Source organism: Coenobita brevimanus, chromosome 67, assembly GCF_032717465.1.
Source record: "Coenobita brevimanus isolate Jiangsu-jjx chromosome 67, ASM3271746v2, whole genome shotgun sequence".
NCBI lineage: Eukaryota > Metazoa > Arthropoda > Malacostraca > Decapoda > Coenobitidae > Coenobita > Coenobita brevimanus.
In genome coordinates this window covers 1,348,105-1,360,376 of record NC_137020.1, presented here as the reverse complement: position 1 = coordinate 1,360,376, position 12,272 = coordinate 1,348,105, and the positions used below count along the sequence as shown (strand labels likewise).

Sequence of the window (12,272 nt, the reverse complement as noted above, 5' to 3'; positions counted from 1 at the left end):
ATCTTCGAGAGGAATGAAATCCTGGAGTGCATACTCAGACTGGATAATCATGAAACAGAGAATGTGCGTACGTTCAAATAAATAAGCATTATGGTGAGTAAGGATGCAAATTTTGAGGATGAAATGCATGAACGGGTAGAAAAAGGAAGAGAGGTTGGTGGTTCACTGAGAGCAGTGATTAGGAATTGGGAAATGAGCACTGATGCAGTAAAGTCGCTACATGACTGCATTGTGAGCCTCACTTCACCGTATGGAAGCAAAGTTTGGACCATGTCGAAAGGACACAGGTCAAGCATGTGGAATTAAGTGTAGAGGCAGATAGAAACGTGAGGAAGTGAAATGGCGCTGTGGTGATGATGTGGATGTACTAAAAAACATTGGGAAAAATACTATGAGTAGGTTTGTTCATGTGGAAAGGATGAGACTGAGGGACAAACAAGGATCGTGTATGTGAGTGAGGTGAAGAAGAATAGGGGACGGGGAGACCAAGGATGACACTGAGGGGTTGGGTGGAGAGGTATATGAAAGAGGAGGTTTAAGTTGAAGAGAGGGTAATCCAATGGCAGAGAATAATGTAACATGAAGGCGATTACTTGTGGCTACGCCTTACGGGATCAAGGCGTCTGGCGAGAGAGAAACAGACAGAAAATGCTTCCGTACTTCCCTCTGTATCTCCAATCTTGTTTCTCTGTTTCCCTCTCACCTTCCTTGTTACCTTACTTTACCTCTTACTCATTCTTTTGAATCCCTCATTGTCTCCTCCCCTTCCCACCTCTTTTTCCTTCCTTCTTTCCATCCTTATTCCCCTTTCCTCAGGTCTTCCTTCTTTTCCTCTTGCATCTTCTTCCTTCCTCCACCTTCTTATTTCATCTCCCTTCCTTTCTTGCCTCCTTTTCACTCCTCACTCCCTTTTTCTTTCCTCTAGCCCATTCCCTCCCCATCTATCTTTTCACCTCTCTTCATTTCTCCCCTCTTCCTCCTTTCTCTCCTCTCATCCCTTCATTTCTCTCTCACCTTATCTTCTCTCACCACTTTCCTTCTCTCTTCCTTCCCCTTCTTTCCTCTCCCTCTCTTTCCTCTCTCCCTCTCCTCTTTTCTCCCCTCTCATTTCTTTCCTCAACAGTTTCCCCTACACTAACTCCATGCCAGACTCCATCTGCCATTTCCCAAAGCTCCGTTTCTTCCTCTCTTTCCCTTCCTCCCTCCTCTCCCTCCCAACCACTCTCCTGCAACACCCTCCTCCTACCCTTCCTGTCTCTCCTCTCCCTCTCCTTTTCCTCCCCTCCCTCTCCTCCAGATTTTTTTTCCCGGCATTAAGTCTATTCAAATTTCAATCTCATATTTCCCTATTGCCACGTTGAGTACACCGCTTCCCGTCCGATCAGCGAAGTTAAGCAACGTTGGGTCTGGTTAGTACTTGGATGGGTGACCGCCTGGGAACACCAGATGCTGTTGGCATCCCTACGTGTCATGTGGGGTTGGTGGAGGATTGGTACCCTTCCCTGTAAAACAATTAACTCTAAGTCCTTGACCACCCCGTTTGGGATACATGGCGTCTGGCAATGGATGGATGGATGGATATTTCCCTAGGCATCCTCCCTGCCTCCCCTCTCCCCTCCCTTCCCTCTGCCTTTCTCCCCTCCTTTCTCCCTCTCCCTTCCTCCCCTATGCTCTCCCTCTTTCTTCCTCTCCTCTGCCCTCCGTCTAACTTCCCCACCTCCCCCTTGCCATTCCTTCCTCACCTCCCTGTACTCCTCCCTTTCCCGTCCATCGCCTCCACTATCTCTCCTCTACTTTTTTCCCTGCAACTCCATTCCACAGGTATATTCCTGTTGCCCTACCCTAACTCTTCCCTCTTTACCCCATGCCAGCTCCCCCTCTCCCTTTCCTGCCCTATAATTCTTAAGTCTTCCCTCCCCCACTCCTCGATTAATCTTTTCCCTACACTAGTGCTGCTCCAATATCCACCTTCCATTTCCATATACATTCTCCCTTCCCCCCCTAAACGTCCCTTTCCCTCCCTTCCCTCCTCCCCTCTTCCTTGCCTCCTCCTCCTCTCCCTCTTCCTCATCCCTAAACCTTCCCTCACTCTAAGTTCCTTCCAACCCCGTCCTCTCCTTCCTCCCCTCTCGCCTCTTCTCCCTCCCTTCTCCCTTCTCCCCACCGGTTCTGATAATTGAATGAATTAATCAAAATGGGACGCCGAGCGAGGTAGTGAGTGAGGCGGGAGGGGGATGCGTGGCGAATGAGACTAGTGGAAACTCACAGCAAACTTGCAAATTGGAAAGATGTTTTGCTTCCCATGTCGTATTGATCTTACCAGTGTTCCGTCTGTCATCTCTTCACTGATTTTGTCTGTCTCTTAAACCGTATTATTGGAGGTGACAAGAACAGATGAGAAGTGAGAAAATGGAGGAGGAGAGTCAATTTGCAGGCGGCAGCCTATGATTCTTGTGTCTCGGAGGCACAGTAGGTAGAAGTCTCGAATCAAGGCCCGTTCATATTAGGTCAGACCGGGAGAGCAACGGTTGAGGGGGGTGTATATTTACCCGATGTTTTACAGATACTGGGGAAGGATGGTCATGACAAGAGTCCATTTGCCTAAGACAGGCTAGAAAAGTGTTCGAGAACATCATCATGTAACCAGCAGGCTAATACGGTTTGTAAGAAATGTCAAAGGCAGCCTTAACCATGTCATACAACTCTGATAAAGACTCGGATGATATGATCAGTCCTTATCATAAGCGGTACAAATTTTGACTTCCATAAACTATCACTGATGTTGCATTCGTTAGTCATTTCCTATATTGCTGTGTTCTGAGCCTCAAAGCTGAGCACATACGCATTTCTGGATGGTTTTGACTCATACTCAACTCGTGGAGGGAGGGAGAGGGAGAGGTAGATCGAGGATGAGGTGGAGGGATGGAGTTGAGAGGTATATGAGGGAGGGGGGGGTGAGTTGGGGGGAGGGTAGTCAAATGGTTGGTGACAGAGCGACTTGGAGGCGTTTTGTCTGCGGCCACCCTTTGAGGGATTAAGGCGTCGGGCTATAGATAGATAGATAGAAATAAAATTATCGACTCAATCAAGAAATAGAGGAGCACAGGGAACATGAGGTGTCACAATTTGGGGGTGAGTCAGGTGTCGCTACCCCCTTGGCTGACCTGGTGTGTATGAACCTGGTCTTGAATCACAGGAAAACGGGCGGTAAAGCGCCAAGAATCAAACCAGCGAAGTCACCGATTGTCTTTCTGTCATTTAAAATGCCATAGATGTAGGGTGGCCTCCTATGGCTAAAACGACCACCATCAAAGTAGTCTAACCTCGGACCCTCCTCCGCCTCAAGCTCTCTTCCACGTCGGGCCCACCAACCCCCCCACCCAACCTCTTTCTCTAACCCCATCAAAAATAAAACAGAGCTCAAAGACGATATTAACAGAAAACTTGCAAATAGGAAAATTCTTCACTCCCCCTAAGTCTGCCCAGCAAAATACGTTTTTTTTTTTTTTTTTTTTTTAATAGTTGGGATAAGACTGGATCATTTAGGGACAGCAAGAGTAAAATGAAAAATATATGGAATGCAGTGGCAGCTGACATACTGGATTACCCTGCCGAATATAGTTATCCGTGAATTTCCTTCAGTATTTACACTAACCGAGAGAGAGAGAGAGAGAGAGAGAGAGAGAATTCATAATAAAGACGGAGGTTGCTCTTCTGCTATACTAGCTTAAACAGTGGTAGGGGAAAAAATTCATCAGATACTTGCTGTTGACACTCGTGCAGTGTGGTGCGATGAGGAGCGGTCGCTTCTCCCCTTAGAGGCAAAGATATGAATAAATTGTGTGTGTGTGTGTGTGTTTGTGTGTGTGTGTGTGTGTGTGTGTGTGTGTGTGTGTGTGTGTGTGTGTGTGTGTGTGGATGAGTATTTTGGTAAGTGTGTCGTCCTGTCTTGGCTACCTACCGCTAAAAGGGAAACAGCCTAGGTATATAGATTGACTTGCATAAAGCATTCCCTCGCCAAATATATCTAACCAATATACTTTTCTGACCCTTTCACTAATTGGATATATCTCCTAACCTGAGAACAGTAATATGACGATAACAGGATTAACACAGAATAGAACATTATACCTAGAGCAAATTTGCCACGTTAACTCCAATGACCAATTTATCCCTTATACTATATTTTGTGTGTTCACTGAGAATACCTATTGTCGTGTGGAGACACTAACATAACATAACAAACGTTGACACAAAAGTGGTGAGCTAGCTTGCCTATTGAAAGGATATTTTGGAATTCCAATGCATTTGCCTTGCTTAATAATATACCAATAAACTATCTTTTTTAAAACGGTGGCGGGAATAACACAGAAACTATGTCATCCCACCCCAGTTTTCTCGCCTAAAGATTGGGTGAAGCAGGGTTCATGGAGCAAAAAAGAGAAAAGCACGAGAGAGAGAGAGCTAATCAACATCATGCCTAGCTAGATGGGGCCACACACTCGTTCGCTTCCCATTTAAACCTCTGGAATCATGACCCCACCTCACAGGCATACGTATTCGCAAGTTCTTTTTTTTTTTTCTGTATGGACGCCTTGGATGATTGACATGTCATTACGGTGAATTAGATACATACAATTTACCAGTCATATATAAAACTACAAATTAAAGATTACGTAGGATGCAAACAATCTATACTGTAATTCAGAAAGAGTGAACACTTTGCATGAAACAATGATTATTTGCTGCGATATAAGACGAAGAAGAAGAGGAGGAGGAAGAAGAAGAAACATGCTGAACACGACTTGGACTGAAAATGAGTATACTACCGTCTGAATGTGTTTGCCTCAGATATTATGCAGAAATTTCAAAGCCAAATTGCAAGAATAATAATAATAATAATTAATCAAAATCAATCAATATGGTTTTATGCCAGGTATCCCCGGAGGGCTAAGGCTTTGCCCCTGAATAGAGGACTTTTGGACTGGAGCGTGTAGCATTTTATGACCAGAAGCCCTTCCTGATGTCTACCAATGACCCTTGGGTGGATTCGATCCTCCGACCCTTCGGCCAGAGCGGAGCGCTCTAACCCACTGAGCCACGGCTGCTACAATAATAATAATTAATAATAATAATAAGAGTAATTATAATAATAATAATAATAATAATAATAATATTATTATTATTATTATTATCATCATCATTATTATGAGATCTTTTGTTTCTCAAATGCGCCAATTCTTCCAAAGAAATTCTAGTAGTGGTTGAGCGGCTCGTGCACCTTCACAATTACTATAATTAATTTTAACTAGGCAGAAATTTCCGTTATTGCAACTTACTTCAAGCAGACCAATGACAGAAAAAGACAATACCATGATGCAACAACCGAAGCATGGAGCTTCTTCGTGATTACCATCTTATTTTTTTGTTCATCTCTTGGTACTGCTCAAAGCTCAAGTCGGGGAGAGTGTAAGTATTTGCCTACTAATGTTAACAGCGTGCAGAATTGTAACAATTTTCACGTTCTGTGCAATATAGAATTCATGTGAGATAAATATTTTTTTTTTCTTTTTACTAACATAAATATTTGGTTATTATAAGATAGCTTAGCGAATCCTCAATCGCTTGGTCACTCCAGCCGTTCCAACCTTGGGCTGAACAATTGTATGATCATACACATACCTTACTTTCGGGTCTTTATTTTAAACGACTCTGAAGGTTTAGTAGCAGTTTAGTTGCACATACCAGCCTTCCCAGCATTATTTTTTTATGTTACTGATGAAGCTCATGTCGATATTAAAACGATATAAACTGTATAGGCTGACTAGGATTTGTTGAAGCGTAATGCGACGTAAAATAAGACCATTCCACTTAACAGTGTAAACAGAATTATGTAACATTAATACTTGCCTAAATTTAAGTTTATCTGGATTTTGGTACTTATTATTACAGTATTATTATTTTTTAATATTTCAGTTCAGATTTTTGTTATAATCGTGATATAAAAGATATGTGACTTTTCTGCCCCGTTGTTAGCTGCATTGTCAATAGGAATGTAGTCTAAAATTTCCTATCTTCACGGGTGTTTTAAAACGACTGTCTAAAATTAGGGGCCTGCCTGCACCTTCATGCACTCTGTTTTGGCCTCATCACAACGCTTATCCATTTTCTACTGCATTATAGGCAACTGCAGGTCATTACTTTCAGCTCAGGAGACTCTCTTTAGAGGGAAGGAGGTTATGGCGGGTGTATCTGAACCCTCCATTCCGAAATGTCCATTAAGCGACAAACACATTCGCCTGGAGACACAGAGTACGATGCAAAATGCGTTATCGTATAGAAAAGACTAATACCGGTAACACGTCCGTTAGAATATACTGTTCCAGAGTTTAGGTGCGGTAATAAATGTTTGCTAATTCAACATAACCATTCAGTATGGTGACGTCTTTCTTAGGTTATGCTTTCTATAATAAGAAGATAAGATTTAGACAATTAATGAACAGAACTGACGTAAGCTACGTGTAGCTCTCCCCAGTTAAAAGACTTTACTGAATAAATCTGCTTCTCTGTAGCAAGGATAAAATGAATGTGATATTATCATAATATCATAATGACAGCGCTAATAATGATCACGGTATGACGGTAAAAAATAATATATTTGTACATGAAAAGTACATTATAAATGGTTTCGGGACTAACTGAAGCCCTTCAGGACGAGGATATACTGTAATTTGTAGTTTATTCTGCTCAATATCATCATCATCATCATCATCATCATCATCATTTTTCTTTTCCCTTTTCCCACTAACATAATGATGAGAAGGACCCACGACTAGGAACACATAAAGGATAAAACTAGAGGAGTCCATTACTTTACACTTATCATCCTCTAAATCTCTCCATATGGTCAGACCGACAGTCTGACCTATAAAACGTAGGCCGGTACGTAGATGAACAAAGATAACAAATATAGGCTTGAATGGTATGGGATTATCTGGAATATATCTTGCTCAATTAAAAAATGAATGGCTATGTTTAGCAAAGGGATATCTCCCTAATTGTCTTTAATAATTATGACATACATCACTCTACAGTAAATGCAAATATTTCTTGCAACCAAACTCAGAAACAGAATACAGTGCATGATGATGATGATGATGATGATGATGATGATGAAGGGGGTGAGGGTGACCAAAACGACATTTTGAAAAATCAATGAGATAAATATATTTAAAAGAGGAAGAGAGAAAAAAACAAGAATTAGATTAAGTTTCCAAAATATTCCTTCTCCACTCACACTAACCACAAAAACCCAACAACTAACAGCACAGTGATAGGTTCCTGCTTATGTCTAATCCCTCTGACTATTTCTGAATCCTACCCAGACCATTATTTGCAGTAGCATATAATGTACTGTATGGACGTTGGAGAAAAAAAATTATCTGCGTCAGCTTCTCCTCTTTTTTCCGTATTTTTGACTTTGGATCCTATCTATTCCCATGGCGAAAGTTGAAAGTGGTGCTACGTTCGTGATGATGACGACAACGACGAGACCGATGATGATGATGATGGTGATGATGAAAATGCGAACAGGAGTTGCATCATTTTCTTCCACCACTCTGCCCTCTCAAACCACCCTCCCCACCACACATTTGTATCTGACAGCACGACGATAGCATCACTTGCGTTTATGTTTTTGCTTTGTTGCCTACGGGACGCTGAAAAGGTACAGCGTGAAAAGGCAGGGCATGACCCTAAAAGCTCTGGAAAATAATTGACAGCAGTACCGTAGGTTGAGCGCACTAGGATATAACAGCATCATCTTTTAGGTAAAAAACAATAATCTCTTTTATAATATTAGGTCAAGTTAGGAGATTTTTTTTTTTTTTTTCACGTTAGGATTAATAAGTTTATGTGTAGTTGGTGTATATACTCGTGTGACTAAATCTTAAGTGCCTTGTTTTCCTCTCTTATAATGATTCCATAATACTGTGGCGAAACTTTTTTTTTTTTTTTGTCAATCATTTTCCTGTCCTGGAAATGTCTTTTTGTGCCTTTTCATGTCATTCCCTTCCCGGCGGCCCCTACATTACCAAATCAATTATAAATATAGTGCAAAATTAGGTCTGAATCCTTTCAGTTCAATGCGGTATTTTTTGTTTTCTGCCTCTCGAATACGTCATTTAACTTTGAAGAGAGGTTTCTGTGGTAAATGGTTAGAAAATCTTTTTAACATCTTCATAGCCAGTTGTTTCCCTATATGCTAAAGAAAACAGTTGGGAGGTAGAAATATAGAAATAAAATAACGTCATCGGACTCAAGATATTACACCTGGGAATCACAGTTTTGCACCCCCTCCACGTTTTGTAGATTCTTTCTACCTGTTATACAGAAACAGTATTGTTTATATTTCATCGTTCATAAAGGCTCCAATAGTATCCCTGGGCTCACACTCTAAGACCTTGTCCTAGGTCTTGTTTGGTTTGCCTCGCACAGCTATCCTCAACGTTCACGCTTCTTGCCCTCCGGACCCTCCATTCCTCTTCAAACGCCCAAACCATCTCGATATACTCCTCGTCATTACAGCACCTGTACAATCCAGTCTTATTCTTCCTTTCAATATTTTAGTCGCAATCATAGCCCCCCCCAGGTTTCGCATTCAAGGATGCATTACACATTCATCTAATCATTTTCATTTCTGTACGTTTGAGCCTCCGAATTTAAAAGTAAGTAATAATGTTTCGATGATTATTAATAATGTGTGTATTGCAAAACGTTCCTGCAACCTTTGCCATCACATCAATCAAATCAGCAAACTCTTCATCTTAAATGTACCTCCACCGCACAAGCAATTTAGATGTAAGAGTTCAATTCTCTAGCTGATCAGACTGTTGGACAAAACTTGTTCCCCCATCCGCCCCCCTATTCCCGTTCACAGAGTACTGAAATTTGGAACTTCAGTGTAAATTCGACGGTGTTCTGTCGTGTTCTAACGAAAGATTAAGCCTAGACGCTGATTGTCTGCCTAAATAACTCTCGTGTAGTCGATAGGCTTTCGTCATATGTTTATTTTTAATACAGGAATCACATAGCTACTTCCTACCTCCAAGATAACCATAAGCATGGGCACAGTGCAGTGATACGATTGGATGCTGGCTGTATGGCGTGACGGTAAGCAGAGAATCAAGAGCCGTAGGCAAGTTGACTTGTCGTGGTGAACCTTTCTTTCATACTAATTCTCTGGTCTTAACCCTTCATTACTTGACAGAGAAGCATAAGTGTTGTGGAACGTTGTTTACTTAAAGCTTTGATTTCCAAGTTCACATACCTGCCTTTTAATTAACTTTGTCTTCCTCGTTTTTATTTTTCCATGTTTGGCAGAGAATCTCAAACACTGTGAAATTTTATCCTATTAGAAATTTCATTCCTGAGCTTCCGTACCAGGACGGTCATAAACTTATTCCTGTAACTCGAAAAAGTTTGTGGTGAAATTGATTGGCAAGCAATTTACGCGCAGATGTTTATGAAATGGTTATCATGGGTGTAGTGTGAGTGCAGACTTATTATGCAGCATCAGCCATGGACCGCTACCATTTACTATATCATCTCAGTACCAAAAGTCAGAAGTAACACTCAGAAATGTTCGCTCAAACTTTTTCTATCTGATGAGGCGAGGTCGAAATGAAGCGGCAGTGGAGAACACTGGATATCCCCTTGAATCAGGTGATGTCAGTCTCCAGTGCCGCACCCTTTTCAACTACCAGGTAATATTATTCTGCTTAAGAAGGTCCTCTTGTTCGGTATTCATAGCGTTCATGAAGGCTACATCTTTCTCCTCCAGTATAAAATGTCCCATCTAGATTCAATAAAGCTGTGTGAGAGTAGCAAGGGTAAATTACTTAACCCATCATGGAAGTGGACGTGTAATGTGCTGTGTGGGAGGGGCGGGCCTTGCCTCGTATCACTACTACTTCAGGTAGGTAACTGCAGGGACAATCCTGCTTTCCCACTCCCATCCCCCTGTGAAACAAGAGTGCCATCGCAAAAGTTTAGATTGCTTTGGTGGAAACACTTTCTGCCGCGGGGAGTCAAACGTTATTCCACAAGAGATATTAGACAGTGCTTCGTCCAAAACAGGCATTAAGTTACCTTGGAGACACACTAGAGTCACACTATTATTCCAGTCAGTCACTGCTGTTTGCATCGCTCATGCATATAGCTATACAGTGTATTACGTGTAAGTACAGCCACACATACACACCATACAAACTCAGTCCACACACATGACAACCAAGTGTGAGTGTGCCACTGACGGTGAGGCAAGGACGAACACGGACTCAGAGCTACTTCAGCTGCGGCTGGGAGAGAACTGAGAGCCATCCTACTGTGCGCCTCCTTACCTACTCAGCCCTCCCGACACACTACCCTACCATGGGGTCATCGTTCGTCATCGATGCCAAAAAGGTTGCTATCGAACTGAAGAGCTTAATAGTCTCATGTACAATATTCACGAAAACTATTTTTACAACCCCTTTTAGTGCGATGGCACCTTTTTATATTTTCATTTTTGCAGTTACCAACCGATTACATCCATTTTAACTGATCTTCGTATTGCAAAGTGGTTAATGAAGAATATGTCTAAGCCTTCCGATGCAAATAATCTCTCCAACTTGAACTGAAAAAAAAAAATCCTTGGATTGAAGGGGCTATAATGCTGAAACAATATAAAAGGAGTAATAAGGTGCCATATTCAAATTACATTGCTTAAGAACTGGTGCGAGGGTATCTTCAAAGTTTACCTGGGAAAAGGTATTTTACACACACACACACACACACACACACACACACACACTAAGCAAGGGGTGAAAATGCTGTTCTAACGATAACTTTGATCCATTCATGTTTAGTTTGTTTTATATGAATGATGTACCGGCTACGTGTGTCTATATTCCACTTCATTTTAAAACTAATTAACCCATAATCCATCTATGGGCGCATTATTCTCGTAGTTATTGCCATAGCTGAGTATATTCAATATTTTAATAGCCTAGATAATTTAACACGTTTTACCAGAGACTTTCGAACTTGAATGGTTTGGTATTTCCTCCGTTAATACTTTCTCTGAGAAATGCCTCCCTTAGGCTGGTTAAGATTGTTAAATAACTGTGAGAATGTTACACAAAATACGTCAGAGTGCTTAGGTGAGTAATATTTTCAGATTAGGCTACTGTATCACAAGATAATTTCGTTCAGTTAACCCCTTAACCGCGGGGCGTCACTTTCGTGGCGCTTGGGAGCAAGGGATCATACCGCGGGGCGCCGCTTTTGTGATTCTGTGTTATTTTGAATTCAACCGGGCTTCCAAGTGGTGGCTTGTATCATCTATCAGTACTGCCAATGTCCAACACTAGTCAGCACTCCTAATCTCATCTGTACTCCCATCCATTGTTGACAATTTAGCCATTTCTCCCTGTTCTTGACTCCCCCCCCTACACCCCCTCCATTACCCTATCCTCTCGCCTGCCGGGCCGTGCTACGCTAAGTAAATCTTCCCTGGAATTTTTCACTGATTTCATCCATTGAAATAAGCCCTATGCCCTATTCTTATACCAAATAATATATACAAGAAAGAAATAAGGTACGTGAGAGTGCCATACACCTGGAATTGGCTAATTATCGCCTGACAACACCTCATGTGCACTCGTTTGCTAATTTTTGCTGTTTATTTCCCCTTGAAATATACCGTATAATCTATTTTCGTAATAAATATACATATAAGGAGGGAAGGGAGAAGCCTAAGTGATATTTACATTCACCTGGAACTACCTAATTTATAATGTATTGTCTAGATTTCCTGCCAATCATTTCACTGCTATATATTAGCTGAAGTCAAGAGGCTAACATTGGCAGTAATGCATTTCCCTAGGTAGACAACCACCCCGGCCCACCCTTATCAGTTCACTCTCATCTTCCAATGTGGAGGTACGTCTGTTTGCTCTTGCTGACTTCAGGGACTTTTCACCCCCATGCAGAGGGCCCTGTGACCTTTACCCCCAACTAAACCTCGTGTGGAAAGAAGTAAAGGGCTGACAATTGATAAAAGAGTGACTACGATCTTTCTATTGAGTAAAACAGTGCAAGTGGAATTTTAAATAATGTGTAAATAATGTGTAAACAGCAAGTGAAAGTAATGAATGTAAATATACGTGAACAATGGAAAATAGTTTTATAAGTTACTTCAAGTGACAGTGCATAACACAGTGTAAATAAAA

General features: G+C 41.6%; 1 pseudogene; it reads left to right on the top strand.

Annotated features, from left to right (window-relative positions):
* The first annotated feature begins 1,344 nt into the window (after nucleotides 1–1,344).
* On the top strand, nucleotides 1,345–1,458 carry LOC145405723 (5S ribosomal RNA; annotated as a pseudogene).
* The last annotated feature ends 10,814 nt before the right edge of the window (nucleotides 1,459–12,272 follow it).